The sequence below is a fragment of the Vicugna pacos genome, chromosome 29 (assembly GCF_048564905.1).
Source record: "Vicugna pacos chromosome 29, VicPac4, whole genome shotgun sequence".
Taxonomy (NCBI): Eukaryota; Metazoa; Chordata; class Mammalia; order Artiodactyla; family Camelidae; genus Vicugna; species Vicugna pacos.
The window spans coordinates 5881452-5905406 of record NC_133015.1 but is presented as its reverse complement, the minus strand read 5'-3'; the positions used below and the strand labels follow the sequence as shown (position 1 = coordinate 5905406).

The 23955-nt window shown below is 38.8% G+C and overlaps 1 protein-coding gene across 15 annotated transcripts in view; it reads left to right on the top strand.

Moving 5' to 3' along the window:
- Window positions 1–570: 570 nt before the first annotated feature.
- RALYL (RALY RNA binding protein like) overlaps window positions 571–23955 on the top strand; it is a 584818-nt gene continuing 561433 nt past the window's right edge. For 6 of the 15 annotated variants that reach the window (XM_072951756.1, XM_072951755.1, XM_072951764.1 and 3 more), the window contains exons 1-2: window positions 20923–20996; window positions 22697–22790. The gene's annotated coding sequence lies outside the window, so the exon portion shown is untranslated. Of the gene's footprint in view, window positions 647–832; window positions 2017–20918; window positions 20997–22696; window positions 22791–23955 lie in introns of those variants that run through there. The other 9 variants (XM_072951765.1, XM_072951760.1, XM_072951766.1 and 6 more) reach the window with 7 other exon arrangements.

Sequence of the window (23955 nt, the reverse complement as noted above, 5' to 3'; positions counted from 1 at the left end):
CCCTCCCAGGGAGCACTTACACAATGGACTCACTTGTTTCCCTTGCACCTCTCCTTTGACTTCCAGCCCCAGCCCACAACTTGGGCAAGAGTCAGACAGGAGCCTCTGCCATGGAGCAGGGACCCGCGGAGCCTTCCAGACGAGCTTCGAGGCACGCGCACACTCGCAGACAAAACAAACAATGCCTGGTCCCCGAATGAATAAATTAACGACATCCACGCCCCCACCCATCGCTCCGCAACCCGCCGAGGGAAACCCTGGACGGGGTTGCCTAAAGGAGAGCGTTTGTTTTGGCTTTCAAACTGCAAACATTCCTGTTGGATGACGGCGAAAGAGATGCTGTGCGTTCTGCTGGCAATAAAGATTGACGGTGGCTTTGCCGGTGACAACGCCCCCCGTAGCGCGCTGAGCCAGGTTCTTTGAGAACTGCAAGAGGGAAGCTCAGATCAAGGGGGAGGGATAGGCAGATGCACAGACAGTTTAGGAGGGATGAGAAAGGGGAGATCGGGGGAGGAAATGAGTTCAGCTGGGCTTTAATAATGAAACTTCGGAAGAGAAAGGGATGGAGGTCTCTCCCCCAGGTAACTACCCTGAAATGAAAAACAGCTGCAAAAATCAGGAAGTGGCAAGCGACAACAAGTTTGAGGTGAGCAGCAAGTTGTTCACCTCCCCCCCCCAGGCGTCTGGTCAGCATCCCCCGAGCTGCCCCAGAACACGCGCCCCGCATCCGAGGCGGCGGCCGCGGGCGCAGCAGCAGCAGCAGCAGCAGCAGCAGCAGCAGCAGCACTGGCGGCAGCTGCGCGCCTCCGGCCCAGCCCCGCTCGGCTCCCCCTCTCGCCGGCGCCCTGCCTGTCTTGCGTGTGCGTGTGCGTGTGCTCAGCCTCAGCGTGAGGGGCACCTGCTCGTCCGGGCTCACCGCGGAGGCAGCCTCGCCGGGAGCCGCCGCCGCCGCCGCCTCGCCAGCCGGAGTTGGGCTCCGTGGGGCTTCCCCCCCTCGCAGCCTCGGTCCTTCCCGGCTGCCTGCAAGTCAGCCTGGCTCCGAGTCACGTGTCAGTGCCTGAGGCAGAGACTGAGAAAAAAACGCGCTTCATTCCTTCTTCCACCGCCATACTGTATTTTATACTAAATCTCATTTTTATTCCAACATTTTACTCCCGCTCGGTGAGTACCTTCTCAGTGGTATTCTTGTCCTATTCTTTTTTTTTGTCCTTTTTTTTGTTTTTCTTTTTTTGTTTTTTTTTTCTTCTTTTTTTTTCCACTTCTTTGATTATTGTTTATATTTGGGAAAGCTGGAGGGGCATGGTTTTGAGCCTTTTCCTGAATCCAAGTTTTTCTAGCATGCGATGGTTCTGTAGACAAGGCGCTGTGTCTGGGAGTCCGCGGCGACCGTGCCCGCTGGGAGCGACTCCCAAGTCCAGCAAAATATGCAACTGGTTTTATGGAAAAAGCGATGTGAAGTATGGTGCTTATTTTTTTTCCTTTGTAAAAATTAAAAAAAAAGCATGTTTCTAACTCTTTTTTGGCATACTCTTTTTCTGATAAGATTTTTGTATAGGTGGGATTTTACGGCAGTGTTTACAAGTTTGTGGTTTTGCAATACTGGTACAAACCACTGAGCAAAGACATTCATTTTCTATTTTTTTGGTGCCCTTTTTGGAAGCCGGTGAGAACAAATTCGTTTTTTTTCCCTCCTGTTTTTGAAACCCGTTGATAACATGAAACTTTTCTTGCAGCTGGTTACTGGGATTATTTTTAAGCAAATACTTTTTTTCCCCTCCTTTAAATTAACTATGACTTTTGCACAGCTGACTTTTTTAAAAAGCCGAGATAATTTTATGATAGATATCCTGATATCTATATCTATATCATCCCTTCTTCCTCCCCCTCCCCTCCCCGTAAATCAATTTTCAAATGATGGCAGTGGAAGGTTTCTCTGGAAAAAAAAAAATGAAGTGCGGTTTGGTTTCCTTGTCAACGGAGGATGAAGTGAACAGCTGAGCAGCTCGCAGAGAGCAGGTACTTGGTCCCCTTGGAGGCGTTTCCCGGGTTTGCAATGGCAACACTGGTCCTGGCAAAGAAATCTGTGTATGTGTGTCTGTGCGTGTGGGGGTGTGTGTGTTGTGTGTTTGTGCGCGCGCGCGGCTCCGGCAGTGTCCGAGCCCGCGGTGGGGAAAGCCGTGCCGGGAGCTAGGGGAGACCAAAGTCGGTCCCCGGCCTTGGGCTGCTTTTTGGATGTGCGCAAAATACGGTCCCTCCCTCGGCTGCGCCCAGGTCGTCTCCGCAGCGGGCGGCGTCTGCGCCCCGGGCGGCGCCGACCGGGGACTCGGCAGCCGGCGGGCCCTGTAAGTTCTCCGAGGGCCACTTGCAGAGCCGGAGGGGCGAGGGGCCGAGCATGCGGCGCGGGCCGGCCGGGGCGGCCCCTCGGAGCGCCCGGGAGACGCGGGGAGAAGCGGCAGGGGCAGCATCTTCCGAAGGGGCTGGCTCCCGGCCGCGGGGCCGGGGAGCTCGAGCCATTTCCAGATCCCCGAGGGTGGCCCCAGCCCCCGCACGCTCAAACCCGCTCCTCCTCTTGGCCATGAGTAAACGACGCAGTTGGGCTTTCCCAGTCTGTTTCGCTCGTTCCGAGGGGTTGTGGCTTTCTTAGTGGTGCTGTCTTCAGATCTTTTCGTTCCCTGTTGTGTGGCTTTGGTTTTAAAGCTGGCGTCTTCCCAGGTGGGGGGAAATAGTTACTTTCCATGACGGTCGGTTGGTTTTAACGTTGAGGACGAAACTGTTAGTTTGCATTAATGAGACTACACCCATAAGGTTGAGTTTTAAAGGGACAGTGTTTTCCCACTTTCTAACCACTTGATTGTGATTTCCAAGGTTTTCCCCGGAGAACGGGGCACAGGCCAGGGAGAAGGGTTGGTGAATGGTGGTGACTGATTTCGGTGTGTTGATAGCTTTACAGAACTCAGTGTTGAATGTATTCTATGGAGTTTATGATATTTTATGATTGTCCTGGTACGTTTCCGGTATAACCTGGTACTGCTTTTTGGAGATGTACCACAGTTGGTAATAAAAAGCCTTTTCTTTACTAAACATAGAGACAATCTGCTGGAAAACTTGCTGTCCAAATAAATTTTGTGTTATGTTTTAAATCTTAAAATCTGGAGGCTAACTACTATTTAACTGATTGGATTCTGAAGCTTGGTATAATTTGGATTCTGTTAAAATAAGTATAATCAAGTGGAATAACTTCTGCTTCTCAGATTAAGTTTTCTTCTAGGTTATATATAGACGTAAAAACTAAGTCCAACATACAAAAGGCCGTGACAAACATGTTAATAACATACGCCTAGGTTTTTCAAGCAAATATTTCTTTTAAGTCTGAACGTTCAGTTTGTGGAATGAAGTTGTATGCCTGTATTTCTTTACGCTTCATGTTAAAAGAGGAATGCAAGTGATCATTTATCTATGTAGAAGATTAAAATTTGTTGTAACATCTAGAAAGCTCTATATTTTTTATTCACGATCATTTCAGAGGTCTTTGGAAGTAGCAGTGTGAGTTACTTTTGTACCCAGGGTAGCTTTTCTCTGTTAAGAAAGTACTGTTACTTTTATATAAGGAGGGAAGTTTATGTCGTGTGTGGACCATCAGATTTGATATCCTGAAGGGCACAGGTCTAAGATTTGACACAAATATTATGTTACTGAGCTTTACATTTTGATTTTTTTTGTTGTGGTGAGTACACTACTAAAATGTAGTCTTTCACATGGTTTAAACAGCTAGCAAAAACACTTAAAAAGCCACTTGCAACATTCTATATTTTTCATCATTTTTACCAGAATACTGTATATTAGTAGAAATGCTCCTTTGATTTAAAAATGGAAGACAATGCAAGTGTATAATACTTCTTTTCAGGTTGCACTATAAGTCAGTTAGTCTTTTTAAAAGAAACAGTGAATGAGAAGGAAAAACTTGAGAGATCAAACCAGAATTTTCATTAAGAGGATTACCCGCTGCCCTAAGATGGGGGTAGCTGTGTTTTCAGGTTGGTGCAGAGTGCAGACTGAACTGTATGTTTCCTAATGAGACCGAAACCATAATGAGGTGGAGGAAGATATTCATAGGATTTCAAGTGGGAACGGATATATAATTGTGCTTTGAATTCTGTAAAGATTGTGGAAAGAACCTTTAGTCGTGTTAGGTTTTCATTTAATGTTGATTGTTGATATATTACGTGTTATGTTAAATGTCTATCACATTGAAATTTTGAAATTTCCTCCTCCATGAATTATGTTAGGAATTCTACCACTTTAAACTGGTCACCTGTACTGTGAGTGTTTTGGTTTAAAAGTCTTTGAATGTGATATCCTAGAGTTAGCACCGCCTACTGGTTTCTCTTGGAAAAATAATATTGTTCTTAATTTCAGCGAGCAGTCCACACTGATTCTGATCAACTTAATCATGCAAATTACTTTTAACTGCTTACTGAGAGGAAATAAAGAATATTTTGTTGGGAGAGAGGGTTTGGGGTGACGGTAGAAGGTGAGGGAAATAAGGCATTTAAATTAAATTGGTTATTGGATCACTAACTGACCTTAAATATCTTATTAGCAGAACTGCAATAAAAAAGATTTAGAACAGCCTGTTAAATTTGCCGACTTTTCTATGGGATGCCAACATTTGGACATTTGGAAAAATCCTGGATTACTGAATTAAATTTACAGTTTCTGACCCAGTCTTGAGCAGTGCAGAGAGCGAATACCCTAGTTGAAGCTCTGTCCTGAGTGTGGTCTGTCTAAGAATTTTGAAATTAAGAAATTTTAATCATAAAAAAATAAACATTTTATTGTTTTTAATATTTATCCTTACATGATTGTAAGTAATCAAGTAGAAGACTGATTTTTTTTCTTAGTATACATCAAACAGTGGTGGTATTTTACATACGTATATGTGTGTGTGTGTGTGTGTGTGTGTGTGTATATGGAAAAGTTTCAGACCCATATTTATAAAGGCACTCTTTTATATTCTTAACTACAGAAGGCATACTGTCTTTTTAAAAATGATAGTCGGTTTATTTTTGCTAATTTTTATGAAAGGCTGGTGGTTAAAAGAGCTACCGGATGTGTGCAAACCAGTGATTCCATTAGAATATGAAAAAAATGGAGTAGAAAAATAATGCACATACATTTGATATACCAGAATTTACATTTTCCTAGTTAGAAGAATCATATGCCTTATGGAGAATTATTTCTTAAATAACATAGTTATTTTTTAAAGCAGCTGCTAAGAAGGGTGTGGAAAAGCTTCTGTGTCTATTACACTCTTGAAAGCATCTGACTTGAGTAAAAGTGTGGTCATGCTTTGCTTACTGTTTACAATACTGTAAGCAGCTAATTACACAGCGCATCAAATCAAATAAAACTGCATTGGAAGCAAAAAAAGAAGTGAAGGGGATGTTTAGAATTGTTTGCATGATAAAAAGGAAATTGAAAATATTCTAATTACAATTTAATTAATTTATTCTCCTCCCTGACTTTTGAAAAATTTATTTTTAAGGGATAATTGGCTGTGACTTTAAAAAATACAGCGATTTTCTTCACTTGTTCTATCACATTGCCATGAAGAAAATTCTGTTTTGTGTATAAAACCTGAGGTGATGATGACGTTTATTCTCCAAGTTGTTTATGAAGCTCCGGAAAGAAATTAAAAACAAATTTAAAAATTCCTCACTAGTCTGAAGTTATTATTATTTTCTTATTATTTCATTATTATTGTTACTTAGTATGTCTAGTGACTTGCACAAAAGCCTTTAAAAATCCCATTTTCATAATTCAGTATGATTTTTTAATTTAATAAATTTCAGTCATTGACGGTGGCAGCCAACTTTCACATTAGTGACAAGGACAATTAGTTTTGCTACACCATGATTTTGAGATCAATAGTTATTAAATAAAATTTAAGTAACAGGTTCATTTCTGAATGTACCCAAAATTAATTCTGCATTTAGTAAGTGTTATGTAAATATCTGTCATCATTCTTCTTTTTAGTCTTAAATTTTGACATGTTTCTAGAAAATTACCTAGCTGTTGCCAACTTTTAGTAAGTTTGCTTTTCCGGTATCTTTTTAGGATTTCAAAAAAATATTGGGGAGTTTCTTTTGCTGTTTGTTTGCTTTGTTAGACTTATGTTAAATAGCAAACTTACACTGTAGAAAATTGATTTTGTGTGTTTCTAATTCTCCCATTAATTTAAAGGGTTTTTTTTTTAATTTCTGTATAATGCAGTTAGTCTGAGACTGCATTCTGGAAAATACAGAGGTGTTGATTTCCATTTTCTCTCCATTCCCAGCCCCAGAGAGGGCAGAGGGAGAACCTCAGTTAGTGTTTAGGATAAATGTCTCCTGGACTGTCCTTGGAGACTCCTCAGCTCCGGTCAGGACTGTGAGATTTATTTCTTGGGCCATGCATAAATCTAAATGGAGAGGAGAATTATAGTGAGGACTGGGGGAGCCCTGTCCTGCTTTTCTGAAAGATGCAATGGAATGGATCACTGTGTACTTTCATACTAAAGAAAAACTAGAGACTATTTATGTGCATAACTATTTATGTGCATAAATATGTTTTGTGAAATTACATTTGACTTACATATTTTTTGCTTAGAATAATATAGGTGAACATTTTATCTAAACTTTCACTGTGGAAATTAATTGCATTTGTACATAATCCATGTGTTTAGTGAAAATATTTATACACATTTTGGTGGCCATATGTTAAATTATAACAGAAGCAACATATTTTTGAGTCGGTTTGGAAACTTAACAGGCTGGAGTAGAGAAAGGCTATTTTTTCATTAAATCAGGAGGAGAGGAAAAGAAAAGTAGGACTAACATTTATTGTTACGTCAGGTGAATGCATTTCCATTTGTCCTTCCCCTCCACAAGTAGGTGATACCATCATTATTTTATATTTTGGGGGAAACTGAGACTTGGAGAGATACCTGATTTGCTCAGGGATCCACAGGTAGTAAAGGGACAAATAACAGGTATGTGTGAATTGACACCTCGTGTTCCTCTTTCTGTTCAGGGATGCTCCATTTGTGGAGAGGAAATTTTGTTTCCTTTCACCTATTATAAAGCAACTGCTATATATTTATTCTTGGTGCATTATTCAAAATGACTGTATTTTGGCAAGTTTTCACTACTGTGTGCTGTAGGCAGAAATAACAGAAAATAGTGTCATTTACACCAAGACTCTTACTGGTGCTGAGAGGGCCTTTAAGAGACCATGCCAGCAGCCATCTCTCTAGGATCATTGGATTTTCTGAGGAGACCCAATACGTGGGAGTTTGTCAGGGGCCTCCTGGGTTCTGTGGTCAGGACAAAATAGATGTTTCTGTGTCTACAGTGGCTTTGCAGAGGCTGTGGGAAAAACACTCAACAAATATTTATTTAGCGCACAATGCACTCTCTGCTCTGGAAGCTTTTGCAGTGTGATGTGGAAAGTTATCCTTTGCACGAGGAAAACTGAACAGCCAATTCTTTCATAACACAGCAAATCTATAAATATAGGTGTCTCTTCTGTCTACCAACATCTCACTATCAACATCATCTCCACCCCAGAATTCCACTGTGACACATACTTGGATGTGACATTTTTCAAGCCCATTTTATCTGTTTGTTAATAACATAAAACGCATGTGACTGTAAGATGTTATTTTGGGATGTTGTTTTTAATTGCCTCTTCAGATGTGTGAACAAGTATTCTATTATTAAATAGTTTCCTTGGAACTTGAAAAAAATGAATATTTTTCAGTAAAGAATGAGAAACATAAACTGTGTAGTAGAGGCAGTGTGAATGAACATGAAGAAATGGCTTTCAAAGATGATGGTAAATCTATAGGTCCATAAAATCAGTGGATTTGGAGGCCAAGGTGAAGGGACTAGTAAAAGCTGCTTTTGAGTTTTAGAATCTTGATATCTTGGAACCTCGGGATATAAAACAAAACAAAATGAAATAAGAATATCCAGAAGAGGGCCTGGTTTGGTTGGGGGTAGAAGAATGGTTCAGTTTTGGACATATCACTTCTCTGAAGTTCCAACATTAAGCTGGATAAAATGACCAATGTGCAATTGCAGTTCAGGTCTAGAGCTGGAAAGCACACTGAGAGCTAGAAAAAAAATTACAAAATTATCTACCTTAAAAATTCAGGAGGCAGACATTTGGGAAACACCTGCATTTTTCTGAGTGGATGGAAAAAGACCTGGTTAAAGGCAGAAAAAGAAGAAGTAGGCACTGAAGCTTAGGAAATTGTGTCTGTGTAAAGAGAGGAGTGTTCAGCAAGGCTAATGCTGCATACGTTTGGGCAAAGGTGAGGCCTGTGAAAAAGTCCTTGACTCTGTGATTAAAATCCATTAATTTTAAGAAGAAACTGAATGAATGAACTGTCTTAGACTTGAGTAAATGAAGAAGCATCCCCATGATTCTGGATTTGGTGTGACGGCATCTTAAAGGGGTCAGTTCCCAAGATTGTATGTGTCACATTCTTCTGTGTGTGTGGGCGCGCACGTGTTCATGCATGCTCACATATAACATCCTCTAAATAGGAAGACCAGTAAGAAGCTTTTCTGGAACTAGATAAAGTGATTTTAAATTACATAGAGAAAATGTGAAAAAGCAAGAATAGCCAGGATAAGTCAGAAAAAGAAGGGCAAAGAGGGTCTAAGATATCATATATTATAATATACTATACATCTTTTCAAGTATATTTACTTGCTCTGGCTCCTACTTAAAAGGCTTCCAAGCATGTCTCTCTGGGAGCAATGAGCACATTTAGTGCACACATCATGGTTTCTAAATACCATTTCCCACTCAAGGGGACCAAACTCTGGAGAATTTGCTGATTCTAAGCCAGGGCAGAAAAAGTGCAAGCTGAGCCTGGGCTCTCTCATTGTGCCAGGAAATGAGGAAAGGCCCTGAAACAAATAAGGTTGTATAAACCTTATTTGTAAACTGTAACTGTAAACAGGAGCTTGCTTGAAGGGCCTCCCAGTTGCCAAATTCAGATACTGTGGAGCATCAGTGGTTGTTTGTGAACAACCTCAGATGAAATCTGAAACTGGCCCCTGTACGAAGGGGCAAAGAGAGACTGAAGAAACAGACAGACTACTCCAGCGTGGTAGGTGGCAGTTTTAACAATCAAGGCAGCTTATGTGCAAGGCTTGTCCTAGGTGGCTGTAAGACAAATAGATTTCCGCATCCAGCCACCAGAATCTTAAAAGTGTGTATGGTTTTCCCTTGCTCTCTGAAAGTGGAATGTTCCTATGAAACTTTTTGTAAGCTGAAATGGCATAAAGAAAAGAAGCAATTACCCTAGGACACGTCTTGCTAGCAAATGCGCAAAATAGATCAAGATAAAGCACAGATGCTCACAGACACAGTGGAAGTTGTGGTGGCTGGCTGCTGAAATGCGTGTAGTTCCGGGGAAGGAGCTTGGCTGAGCCACCCCGGATGCTCTCTTGCGTGTTGTCTCTGTAACATTTTGCTGCAAGATAATGAATGCTGTATTCACTTCTTGCCTCTGTGTAAATGCAAATCGTCTTTAGATTTCTTTCAGTTAGTGAAAACAGGTACTAGTGTAGGTCTTTAGTAAAAGTGAAGTGGGGATCCCTTAATGAGAGGGATAGATAGAGGTCTTAATGGGGTTCAGTCTAGATGTTCTCAACAACACATTGCTCTCTCACGGCTGAGTCCTGGAGGTGGCTGAATATACACTCCAAGTTCAGGGGAGAGGGTAGGAAGCCTCTGATGGTCCTGGTCCAGCTTGAGGGTCAAGCAGCAGTGGATGTAACCTCCTCCAACACGAATGACTGTGACAGATTCTAAAACATTGAACAAAGTAAAATCCATGAGTCCATAGTGACACTCTAAATACAAAATATTAATAAAAGAAAAATGATTCTGATAGTAATTAAATGGAAAGAAATGGTTAGCCTCCCTTTTCGGAGGAACTCTTCTTGTCCAATTGATGAAGGACAGCTCTTCTTTGCAAAATATGTGAGTGAGTAAATGTAAGAAATGCTGGCTTTAGAAAATGACTGTAATTCCCACTGAAATAAATGATTCAAGCAAGAGTCATCAACAGGTGCTAAAACCACTAGTTAGAAGTATCTGGGGGGCTAAAGTATTCTCATGGTGCTCAAGTGTTACTTGTTAGTTGTATCTGGCATTTGCCTTTAATAGCTGAGTCATCAAACACCTGCGCTTCCTGATGGACGCAGTGTGATACATTGGTGATGTATTGTTGCCAGAATGTGTAAACTGAATCTAAATCCTGTTTAAATTTAACTTCTAATTTACAGGAAAGTACAAAGAAAGTGGAACTTGTTAACCTAAAGCGTGAGGAAATAATCAAATTCACAGGGTGTCATATTCTTTGTGAAAATACGAGACATGTACCCTGCTCTCTTCCAAGTGGCCATTGCCACTGTGGAGGGGTCTTTTCTATATTAAAAGAGACTAAAGACAACCAAATACTGTATTTGAAGCTTTATTTAATCTTAGTTTTTTTAAAAAAAAAGTACAAAAGATCAAATTTTGGTAGAATTGGGAAAATTTGCAAGTGGACTAGGTAATAAATGATATTAGGTGATGCATGCTGAATTATTTAGGGATAAATGCCATAATGTCTGCAACCTTATTTCATATGAGTCATGGCAAAATGTGTGTGTGTGTGTGTGTGTGTGTGTAAAGCAAATCATTTGTTAATAATTTTTGAATCCAGGGAGTGATTTTATTGTATTATTCTTTCAGATTATCTGTTGGTTTGAATTTTTTCAGTAACAGTGTTGAAAAGTCTGTTAATTATCACTGAGAAAAAATGTGCCTTTTAGGGTTAAACAGAAGCAGAAATCCAGTTGTCCATGTTTAAGGTCATATGAGGTCTTTGAAGAGATGAAGATAATAAGTAAATGTAGTTCAGTGTTCATTGTGGGGATGAAGTATTATTCAAGGGAGTACTGTTATTGAAAGAGGCATGCATTTTTAAGCCAGAATAAAGAAGATACCAATGTGTATTTAATTTTGGGTGGTGGAGTCCCCTTAGCAAGAGAAGGTAGAGTTATTGGGGGAGGAAAGTAATTTTCAGGACCAAGTTTCAGAATGTTCTGAGAAGGTTGGTATGATCATTTGTAGCCCAAGAAGAGACTGGTCACATCTTAGAAGGGGAAGAAGATGGAATTCATTAGTTAACTAAATTCCTTCCTTATTCAACTCTGCACTGGAGGATGGGGACCCAGTGGTAATAAGGACCCTCCCTGCAGGGAGTTTGCCGTCTAATGATGACTTTAGTTTTCCTGGAGAAACTCAGGGCTGTAGGTTGAGATTGACAGGTGTGGGGATAGGCGTTTAGGGAATGTAGCAAAGAATATGCAGGAGGTCTATTAAAAGAGTCCACAGCCAGAAGGAGGAACTTGGCAAGGTTAAACAATTTGTTGTCACGTTGGTCGACAACAGTTGCACCGCTTTCTCTGGCAACACTTAACATGTAATCTGGGTCAGGCAAACTGAGTTTTCCTGGATTAGGAGATTGGCAAGGCACACATGATATAAAACAAAGAGCTGGGCTTTCTAGATGTGGTGCATGTATTACAGCAGACCGACGGTGAATCCATCCAGGCTGGGGGATGAGGCAGGGGCAGCTATTGGAGATGAATTAACCAACAATGGAGAAGATTTGAGAGCCTCAAGGTCAGGATTGAAAACTAGCAATAGGCTCACTGTTTCTAATAGGATGGGAGGAGGGGCAAGGATGGATGGTTTTGGTCAGAAGGGAATATTTTGTTTCCCGATTTTGAAAGTGGAGCAGAATCAAAGGATGAACACATTTTAGAGCTGGGAAAGGTGTGCCGCTAAGGCAGGTGCTGTTGAGGCTGGGAAGTGTTGTGAGGAGAAGCTGGGTGTTAAAGGGGTGATTTTTCACACCTTTATAAAATTCATCATGGGGTGAGAGGGAAAAAGGTGGAAATGAAAACTTTGAAACGTGTGCTGAAAATGTCAGTGACATCCCTGGAGGTTTCTAATCAACTGAGGCTGTAAAGGATTTTTTATTTTTTATTTTTTTTGTGATTTCTGTGACTTTAATCGTTTCCTCTGGAACATTATGAAGAGAGCTGTGGATAAATTGTGTGTGCATTTATCTTGTTTGGGTTTGATAAGAATTTTTAGGTAATACAGAAGTAAATTCTGCCATGGATCCTGGAACCTGAAGTTGAGTTTTATAAGAAAGTCACTGATCAAAACCAAGGAAGCAAATATGGGATAGTGCAATTCATACTACTTTTGTTGCAGAAAAACATGTTACAGCTCAGTTGTAACAGCAACCTGGATCCGGGTGAGAGACCAAGCAGCACTTGGAGAGTTGGAAAACTCAGGTTTATTACGCCAGCGGGCCCAGAGTAGTTAACACTCTAAGCTCTGGACTCTATCTGTAGGTTTACACAGGCTTTTATAGGCTGTCAGTTTACATTTTGCAACATCATATGCAAATAATGTCTAACAAAAGTTGACTAATTAGGAGCAAGATTTGTAGTAATGGACCAATCAGGAGGGAGAGAAATAACCAATCAGGAGTGAGGGAAATGGACCAATCAGAAGTGAGAGAAATGACCAATCAGGAGTGAGCTCCATGCAAATGAAGCACTACAAATGGACCAATCAGAAGTTAGGGAAATGGACCAATCAAGAGTGAAGGAAATAACCAATCAGGAGTGAGCTCAGGGAACCAATGGAATTTTAGGGGTAAGTAAGCCGTTTCAGAGGCAAAAAGTGAGATAGAGCCTCTGGGCCAGGGAACTGAAAGGTGCTGGCAGAAGAGTAGTGGTCCTGCTTAGGGGTCCTGCCAGTCTTTTTTATGGGGCTTCCCACCTCACTTTCTAAACAGAGCAGTAAGTGATTCATATTTAAAAGAACATTGTAGAGTATCTGTGTCTACATTTTGGAGTCTAGTTCAACCTTTTTTTTTTTCTGTTGTCCAGCTCCAAATGCAAACGAACTTTTCTTTTTTTAATCAGAAGTCCAATTAGCAGGTAGGTAGACCATAGCTACTGTTACTGCCCATTCTGTTGCTACAGCTGCTACTGCCTCCCTCCATTTATGGATCTTCCCTCCTGGACCAGACTGATGGCTAAATGCTTATCATATTGTGCCTCATCTTTGTAACACCCTGGAGGAATTTATTATTAGCCTAATAATATCAGGAGGAAATTGAGAATCAGACAAGTGACTTGTCACATGTCTCAGGGCTGTAAATGGCTGAGTAAAGATCTGAACCCAAGACTTTTTGATTCTACAACTTGAATGTACACCACCATACCTTGTTTAAAAGATGGGGAAAAGGAGATACATTGTGTACATCACTAGGTCAGCGACAATTTGTCTAACAAAATAGACACATTCACAACTGCTCCCTACAGCAGAGAAAATTTAAAACCACACAAAATACTTTCGGTTAGAACTGTGCTGTTACATACCCACTCTTGTCTTCTCAGGGTTTTCTGTAGTTTCTGCTCTGGCCAGAACTGGTGAGATTTTGAACACTTTTTCATTCACTCAGCCAGTATTTGTTGGGAATCTACCATATCTAAGTCACTGTGCTTTAGGAGATTAAAAAAAAAGTTTGAAAACAAGACCAGACACTGGACCTACTCTCAGGAACTGACTATCTACTTGGGGAAAGAAATGGTACGTGTGAAAAGCAACAAAGCGTAAAGTTATCAGAATCAAGAAAAGTAGAGTTGATTTCTTATGATATTCAGGTCATTAAGGCACTTGAAAATTTTGGAATGCAATGCCTCTCTTCTCCAGTGACTTGGCGAGGTCCTTAGGTTGGGAGATTTGACGGTGCTCTCTTGACATTGTATTTAAAGTCAGGAATGACTTATGGATCATCTAGAGGATATGGGTGGCAGGAAAAGTAAAAGGGCCAATGAAGAGGACAAAAGGAAGAGAAAGATTTAGAGATGGCCATCTGGAAAGAAAATTGGGAGACAACAGATATGATAGATTTTTGAGGAGGAAAGAGATCAGCAGTAAATAAACATGTCGGTGACTTTGTATTCACACACACTTTATGCCCTAAAATAGAGTCCACTGTTTGGGAAAATGCATATTGCTTTGGCATACATTGAAGTGATTCAAAATCTCAAGTAAAAATATCTTATTGGAAACTCTTACATACTATAAAAACTATAAAATGGGTTCAGAAATATCTGTGTTTTTAGATTTTGCATATGGACCGCAATATAGTTTTACTAATAATTCAGATGAGTGAACCAATAAAATGGGGATATTTTGTTGTATTTAATTTCTAAACCCATTGCATCATGTTTATAATCTTTTAAAAAATATTTTAAAACTTTTGGTTTTTTTGGGGGGGTAAATTAGGTTTATTTATTTATTTACTTTAATGGAGATAATGAGGATTGGACCCAGGACCTCGTGCATGCCAAGCACACACTTGACCACTGAACTATACCTTCCCACTATGTTTGCAATCTTTTGGTTGTGGAATAGCTGGATCTTCCTTCCCTATTCCAGACCTCTCTCTCTTCACATCATTGCAATTGCAATTCTAGAAAAGAAAGGTACAGAAGAAAGAAGAAAGGGAGGAGAGGAAGGAGGGGAGATAGAGGAAGAGTAACATATTCTCCAGGTCGGCAAAGTCCATGGAAAAGATAATGCAAGCCACGAAAGCAGGCCATGTGTAATTTCACGTTTTAAAAAAAGACACTAAGAAAGTAAAAAGAAACAGATGAAATTCATTTTCCTACTATATTTTGTGTAACTCAGTCTTACCAAAAATGATCATTTTAACATGTAATCACTATGTTAGAAATAATTCTACTTTTTTTTTGAACTAAGATCTTGAAATCTGGTTTGGGTTTTACACTTACAGCACAGAACTAGCCAAAGCTAAAATGTGGAAGAGCCAAATGTGTGAGGGGCCACCACGTGGGGTGATGTATACGTAGACGGGTCGGAAGATCTCAGGATGATGTCATGTTGTTAAATTCTTTTTGGCATCTCGCTCCTTACCAGAGATTAGCCAGGTTATATTTTAAAATACTCTCTGATTGTCTCCATTTTAGCTTTCACATTTTATTAAGAATCTAAACTGAAATTCACTGAAGTTCATTTTTGCTAAAAAATGATCCCCAAATATGGCCAGTTGGCAAAGAATGTTAATATTTATCCAATAAATATTTCTTGAAAATTTGCTTTTTCACCATTTTGTGTGTCACACAATGTTCCATAATGTATGAGAATGGAACTTTCAGTGTAGAAGGGGCAAACAGTGACAAATTCCATAAGAGGTAAAAATAATGTTCAGGGTTAAAATGGCATCTCATTTTGTATTAAATCAGAGGATTACTTTCCCTGTGTAATTCCACTCAGAACATGACTCGTAATACAGTGAATAAAGTCAAACCAGTTTTTGTTGACTCTAGGTAGAATGACACATTAATTGAAATACTCCACATTTATAGTATATTAAGCAATTTGTGTAGTCTCCAAGATGTAAAGTGATTTAGTATCTTTGCTTAATACTGAGGAATCACCAAGAATTTGATGGGGAAATATGAGTACTGGATTTTGATTTATTATCTCTCATTATTTGCTTATTTGAGAGGTAAGAATATGTCCATTTTTCCTTTACAGGTTGTGTCCTTGTGTGAGTGAGGTGGGGGGGATGATTGTGTGAATGTGAGTGAGGGGCAAGGAAGGGGTTAATTGCTTATAAACATCTTTACAAATGGCATTAGGTATCCAGTGGCCGTATAGAATCAAGTTAGGGGAATAGTTGTCATTATTTTTTTGCCCATTTATTTGATACCATGTCTCATTGTCTCTAAAAGATGCCTGACGTTATGAAATTTAAATAAATCTCACTATGAGATAGATTTCCTGTTTTTGAGGCCCATGAAAGGAATTGGAAAGACTTGCAGCATGTTAATGCCAAATTTTGGATTCTGAGTTTTTGACGGAATGTGTCCACAGTTTTGATTCAGGTGTATAACTCCAAAACTAACTAATTTTAAAATATTAATGAACTGGTGATACTTTTTTCCCTTCGTGTTAGAAGTACTTTTGTGAATTTAGTGTCTTTATCTAGTGAGCATCATATTGGTCCATCTAGCTGACCTTCAGTGAGGGGAGGATTCCTTCATTCCTTTTGATCTTTGGTAAAGGAGAAGCAGCTGAGTATATCTAGCAAGTACTAAAATTCCATGATCTCAGATTACATTTACAACATACCCGGGAGAAAAGATATGCTTTGGATTTGTTACAGGTGAAAAAAAATTATTTGGCCTTATAACTTTCTTTAATATAAGAGCAAGAAGTTTGATACAGAATGTTACTCATGCTCAAAATTCAGACTTTTAATTTTATACTTTATTAGATGATTCTTCTCCAGATAACTAAATTGATGTGCATGTTCTAAATGTGTATCTTTTAAGAATGAAATGAAAGTAAAAAAATGCTCAGAAAGTCTTAAAGGGAAGTACTGTTGTTACAATAGTTTTGATAACTGAAATTTTAATCACATACTAGGGAGAAGACTCAAAATTTGCCTTTTCCTCTTTATTCATATTATTTGATATGTGTCTTTTCAGGTTTTATTTAAATAAAGAATGGTATAGTTTATAATAAACACTTGTAATTATGCAATACATTATGTAATTTATGCAGTTTATATATAGTAATCACAGAAGTATTTATATGCCTAGTACATTATATTAATTATATATATTGTCAAAACTTTTTCCACTTAAGTATATGTTAAACACACTGTCATTATTATTTTCAGCATAAATTTAATGCTTATATAGTATTTCATTGTAGTAATATACTTTGCAGTAAGTACGCCACTGTGAATAATTCACTTCGTTCTTTTTGGTTTTTTTTTTGGCTGTCATTTTAAATAATGTGTATTTCCATACTTCTATCTTTTTGTATTCATTTTATTCCAGTGTTGTAACATTGTGTACACTTTTAATTGATACTAATTCATACATTTTTGGGGTTATATTCTTGGTGAAAACACAAGCCTAATCCTTCATCCATTGCCCAGCCAAGGAATTTGCCTTCTTAGCCAACATAGGTAGAAAAACTGACTGGACTGGGCTTACATACAGATGAGATAAAAACACAAATTCATAGCTGAATAATATATGATTTATCAAAGGTATTTTCAGGAGCAATTTTTACAAACCTTTCATGGTAACATTAGAACGTAACCGCTAGGAAATAGGCTATATAATTGCATTATGTAGAATTTCTTTCTTTTTTTTTTAGCACAGGCAATGACATTTTGAACATTTGATTTAAAAAACTGCCAAACATTAAAAAAATTAAGTATAAAATGTTACACTGATTTCTTAATATTTCACCATATACATGGGTCTGTATTAACTTTTGAGTACTGTATTTGCTTATTAAGCACAAATAATAACACTTTTTAAGTAATATATCATTCATAGGTGAAAGCCACTTGAAATGAATTAACATAAAAACAGTATTACATGGGAAAGGATTAGAGACATCAGTACTTTTTGCAATTGTAAATTAATTATTTCCAACAACGGGACAGAGGAATGTTAGTTATTTTCAGAAGAAAACAAATGGAACTGGGAAGGATGTTTATGGCATTTGCCATTTATCTCTCCGGTGAATTGAGTTTTTTATCTGCCTAAGGAGAGTGCCTGGTGCCCTGAGTCTTTTTCTGGAGAAGAGAAGCTATACATACAAATCCTCCTTTTAATTCCTGCAGAGTTGCCAAGAGGAGTTGAGTTTGCTGAAAAGAACCAGGACCATTTGGTGTCTGTTGTGTGAATTACAATAGAATTCTGGAAAGTACAGGAAGAAAAATTTCCCAGCAGATTATTCTAAACTAATTTTAATGGAAGTTTTCAAATGCTTTTCTTTCATTGACTCATGGCTTGACTAGGGTTTCCTCCCATCACGCTGGTGATGACAATAGTGAAAAATGGTGCTACTCAGAAATAATCTGTGGCTGATCGGTTGCTAGCTGGAGACAGGAAGTTGAGACTTCCTAGCAATGTTATTTATTTATTTTTTTGTTTTTTGATTTTTTTTTTTGACTGGGAGGTAATTAGATTTATCTATTTATTTATTACTTTTGCCGGAGGTACCAGGGATTGAACCCATGACCTCATGCCTGCTGGGCATTCACTCTACCACTGGGCTATACCCTCCCCTTCCTAGCAATTTTATGTCTCATTGTATGTCTTTTTGTTTTCTTTATTTTTCTAGTCATTCATTTTTATTTTATTTTATAAAATATTGCTTTGTGATTTCTTGGAAATTAAAAAAATGGTCGTTATCACAGGTTGTTTAAGAAGCTCTGGTATAAAACATAGCACATTGTACTTAAGAATTTTTAGTCCTTTCTAGATTATATTCTTCTTAAAGCCTATAATTCAGTCATTCACTAACTCACATTCATTCATTCATAAACACTTACCAGTTGACACAGTGTTAGTTACTGTTACACAGAATAGATAGTACACTTTCCCATTCTCAACGGGCTCACAATCTCCAGCTACTCTATGAGAGCAGCTGCCCCATTGTTTATAGACTCAGTAAAGGTTCCTAGAATTAACTATATTATTTAAGTTAATATACATGTGTGAATATACACTTATACAATGTTTTGGGTTTTTTAAACTTGTAGCATTATATGTTAATTACCTAACATTTCAAAAGTAATCACTTCAGGCAAGTCATAATGAATTATTCTTATAATTGAACAATTTTGAACAAAATAGGAAAAATAACATGTAGAGACTGATTCTCAGTAGTTCACCCAAAAGATCTGAAAATATCAGAATCATCTATTGATAGGCTGATCTCAGCTCAAAAAAAAAAAAAAAAGGCAAGGAAAGACGAGCACAAAAAATATATTTTTTCTGTTCAGATTAAAACATCTGGAAGAATTTTGATAAATTAAAAATCTATAAATAATATTATGTGATTACCTTACAATAAATAATAGAATAAGCTATTTTTTCTTATTTACAAAGATTATATTTTGACTTACTCAGTTCATGTTGAATGCATATAAACTTTCACTGTAACTCTGCGTGTTACTACTGCCTGCAGGTTTTACCTGTATGTTTTTATATAGTCCCTCCATCAGTATCAATTTGACCTAAATCAAGTTACCTTGCTTTATGTTTATCTGTTTATATACTTTCACAAAAGTGTTGTCGCACCATATTATGTTCCCCAAAGTGCCACTGTGACATTTTGCTTTTTTATAATATTTGGTGAATTCTTAAATGTATATTTTTTGCACATGCCATATGTTCAGCTACTGTCACACATTTCTTCATAAGGAAAGATCATGCGGGTATTTCTACAGTCATTTCCCAAAATAATTTACTCTGAAGACACAATTTTAGTAAGCAAAAGGCGTGTTCACTATACTATGTTTAAAAAATAATGCATACTAGTTATTTAAATTCTTACTATGGACTAGGCCAGAAAACATCCCTAGGGCTCTGAGGTTCATAATTTCTGTTCGTATTTTATAGATGGTGGACTTGGGACTGGAGAATCAATAGGATTAAGTTACTTACCCAGGGTGACAGGGCTAGTAAGTAGCAGAGCTAAAGCTTCAGCCCAGGTCAGTCTGATGGGAGGCTCAAATTGTAACCCACTGGGTTACTCTCGTCTCATAATATGTGCTGTGTTACCTTGGACTTGGGTAAACAGACCTTGCCTCAGTCTGTTTGGGTTGCTGTAGTAATACCGTAGACTATGGGACTTACAAACAATAGAAATTTATTTCTCACAGTTTTGGAGGCTGGGGGTCCAAGATCGGACTCGCAGATTCAGCGTCCGATGAGGCTTTCTGGTTCATAGGCAGCTGACTGCATCTTTCATCCTCACGTGGCGGAAGGGGTGAGGGCGCTCTCTGGGGTCCCTTCTGTAAGGGCACTGATGTCATTCTTGAGGGCCCCACTCTTGTGACATAATTACTGTCCAAAGGCCTCATGCCCTCATACGCTCACCTTGTGGGGGTTAGGACTTCAACTTGTGAATTTAGGGGAGACACAAACATTCAACCCATAATGCCCTTCATTTGATATTATTATTATTTTTTCTGACTAGCAAAATGTGTGTTGACCCTTTAACTTGACTTCAAAGCCATTGACCTCAGATAATGTTCTCAATATACAGTTATTGGACAGCTGCTATCTTGGCTCAAGCCAGCTAAAGTAACAACAATTTAGAAGTTTAAGGGCCCCTATCCCCTTATTGCTCTTGTCTCGAGTGTCTCCAAGGTAAGAGAAATCAGGTGAGGATGGGGATGGCTGGAAATCAACTACAGGAAGCCCTTTCCTGTTCAGGAGTTAAGCATTGATCTGTTTACGTTTGAATTGGAGAGGATTCTAAAAATATCATAACTTAAAAATATTGCACAGTCCCGCTCCAACACACATGCAAGGTATTAAATGGAGAAACCACTGTCACTCTATTACCTGGTTTTATGTTTTCAATATTCTTTGACTTCCACTGTAGCACATTACTTGAAGGAAGAATTTAACCTAAATTCAATGTATCTTTGGTGGGGATGTGGGGGCTAGAAATAGCAGAGGTTTCTAAAACACTAAGTTAACAATGAAAAGAACAAAGAGAAATCCGTAATTTCAAGGCATTTATCTTTGTGAATCTGCCTTAAAAAGTGTGGTCTGAGAAGGAGAAATAAATAGCAAATTAGAAGTTTTAATTCAGCAAATAAATGATGAGTATTGTGTTAGTTGGCTAGGATGGCCATGGCAAAATTCTACAGATGAGTGACTTAAACAAAGGAAATTTATTTTCTCAAAGTTCCAGAGGCTAGAAGCCCAAGGTGAAGGTGTCAGCAGGGTTGGTGGTTTTGAAGCCTCTGGCCATGACTTGCAGCCTTCTTGCTGTGTCCTCAGGTGATTTTGCCTCTATATGCTCACATTCTTGGTGTCTCAGTTTCTTTTTCTTATAGTCAACAGTATTTGGCTAGGTCCAACCCATATGACTTCATCATCTTAGTTACCTCTCTAAAAGGCTCCCATCTCTAAATACAGTTGCATGCCCAGGTACTGGGAGTTATGACTTTAACATGTGAATTTTTGGGAGACATGATTCAGTCATTAGTAATTATCAAGTATTCTAAACACTGTGGGAAATACTAGGCAAATTAGATCATGCTTCTGGCATTCAAGGGGTTGGCAAGTCTGGCTGGGACAGGCTAAAACCACCCATGACTTTTGAGCGTGTGGGTGATCTGGAGGTAACTTTCAGCCTTTCCTGTGGTACCTAAAATTCGGAGACCTCATTTGAGTAGCTGGGGGAAGTGCTCTTTACTCAGTCACTCAAAAGCTACTCATTTTAAGAGGCACTTTTCTTATTAGGAAATGTAACTGTTTCATCAAGGCCGTATACTAGAAACACTGGAAGGGACAGTTCAGTAGGAGCATTTGATTAAGGGTTGAAATGGTCGTTTGGACAGTCAGATTAGAGGAGAGTATGAATTTAGGTTTTCAAGGGAAGCGTTTAAGGAATCAGTTGCTAGAAAAACTGACTGGTGCTTTAGGTCAGGAATAAGGAGAATGAGGTTGGGATTGTGTCTGTGGAGGTGATATGTGACTGCTGCTGAAATGAAAATGCGTGGCTCTGAGAGTAAGGAATCTTAGGCAGGAAAGAGCTTCTTGTATGGTGTATTCATGCCTTGTTAGTGTGTGAAAGCCAGGCAGACCAACGAGGAAGCTGGAAAGATCATGTCTCTGTGGAAGCAGAGGGAGAAATTATTAAGAAAAAGGGATACATCTGGGAATTTAAGATTTACAATATTAGCCACTAGATATAAAAAATAGATGAAAAAAAGTTTCTTCTCTGTAGCACAGGGAAGGAACTATGTTCAATATCTTGTAATAACTTTTAATGACAAAGAATATGAAAACGAATATATGTATGTGTGTGCATGACTGGGACAATGTGCTGCACACCAGAAATTGACACATTGTAAATGACTATACTTCAATTAAAAAAAAAGAGGGTCTATGAAAGTAGGGTTCACAATTTGCAGTTTAAAAAACGTATTAATATACTTAATTTGTTAAGAGTATTATTATTGGGAAGGAAGATTTTAGCCACAAAATCTTACTAGCAACTGTCAGGTATAGATCAGATCCACCATTTTTCGGTCAGCAGTTTGAGCTTTCTTTGCATGTGGTGGTACATACCCCCTGGTGGGGAACTAAGGAACTCTGAAGACTGATTAGTACATGAAGTTCTTTTCTGTAGAGCATTAAATTGTGAAATCAGTATGAAAAGTATTAGAAAGTTGTCATTACCACAGGAGCCATAACCTTTTAAGATTTGAAATTATTTTTGTCTTTATACAATATTAGTTTTTTTAAAAAATCAGGATTTTCTATCTTTTTATATAAGTAAATCAGAGTACACTAACAAAGTAGAAAGGTTATCATGAGTTATTCTTTTCTCCCTCAAAATATGATGAGTATATCCACCTTTTTAGACATCTTCTCAGAGCTGGAAGAGCTTAACCGTGCCTGGTAAGTTTGTTCAACTAGTCAGGTTTTACTGGCACTGCTGATACAGCTGTGATCGTTCTTAATCCCTTCAGGAGCAGCGTGAACTTTCCAGAAGGTGGGTTCTCGGCTACTAGAGAAGGGAGCATCTTGGGAAGGGCCTTGGACCTGTGGGCAGAAGACCTGCAGGTAATTCCTGCCCTGGCTTTTGTGATCACATCACACTTTCCTGGACTGAGCCTCAGTTTCCTCTTCTGTAGAAAGTGGCATTAAATTCCTGTGCCCTGTCTCATGATTGGGGTGATTGACAGAAAAAGCACTTAAATAGTGTTATTCAACCATATTTAAAAATAAGGAAGTTTTAAAGCAGGAATAGAAAGGGGGCTGAAACTGCCCTTTTGTGATAGAAGAGAGTTCTTTCTCTAACGTGGCTTCCTCAACAGCCCTGTCTAAATGTGAGCTCTGTTATACCTAGTGGCCTGCGGTAAAGAGAGAAATAAGAAGGAAAGAATCCATTTAGTTGGAAGGTTGTATTGGCTACGTGAAATTGCCATCCCTTTGGGAGTTATGCAATACTCTGCTTTAATTAAAAAAAAAAAGTTAAAAAAGATTTAACTGATAAATATTGCAAATATACCCTCCCCCTCCCCTCAAAAGAAGCTCTCCACCTCAGGTATCACAAGGAGGCTGTAGTTTCAGGAAGTATTGTCTTTTGGATACTTGCTGACATCCAAGAGATTCACATGCAGTTTTCAAAAGAACAGGACTGCTGACCTAACACAATGTAACTCCTTGCTCTTTGTGGGTTTCCTTTCGCTGGCCCCTTTGTGGCCCCAGTTATAAACCCCATGAAAGCTTTTTGATTTAAGTCCGGTGCATTGTGAAAAGCACACCTTTCGAATCTGGACTCAGAGACTGGCTTTGCATCCTAATCTCTGAAAGCTTCCTTTTGTCACCTGGAAAATGGGGATGATAACATCTAACAGGAATGGCTGCGGTGAGAATCGCCTTTCATAAACTGAGCCCCGACATGACAGTGTTTTTAATAAATGATGGCTGCTTTCTTTTAACTCAGTGGCCTTACATCCAATTTAGAAGCATCTGGGAGTTAAAAAAAAAAAACCCTCTGTGCTCTGATTGCAGCCTTGAGACTCAGATTCCTGAGTCTTCAGGGTGGAGCTTGGGAATCTGCATATTAGAGGTTCCCTCATTTTATTTTAAGGCGCTATTGGAATGGCAAGCAGTGCTATAATCACACTGGGTAAATGGAAAACATTACAAAGTAGATTTAGCATTCTGGTGTCCTATTCCTTTACCTTTCCATGTCCAACTTGTATGTGTGTATATGCACCTA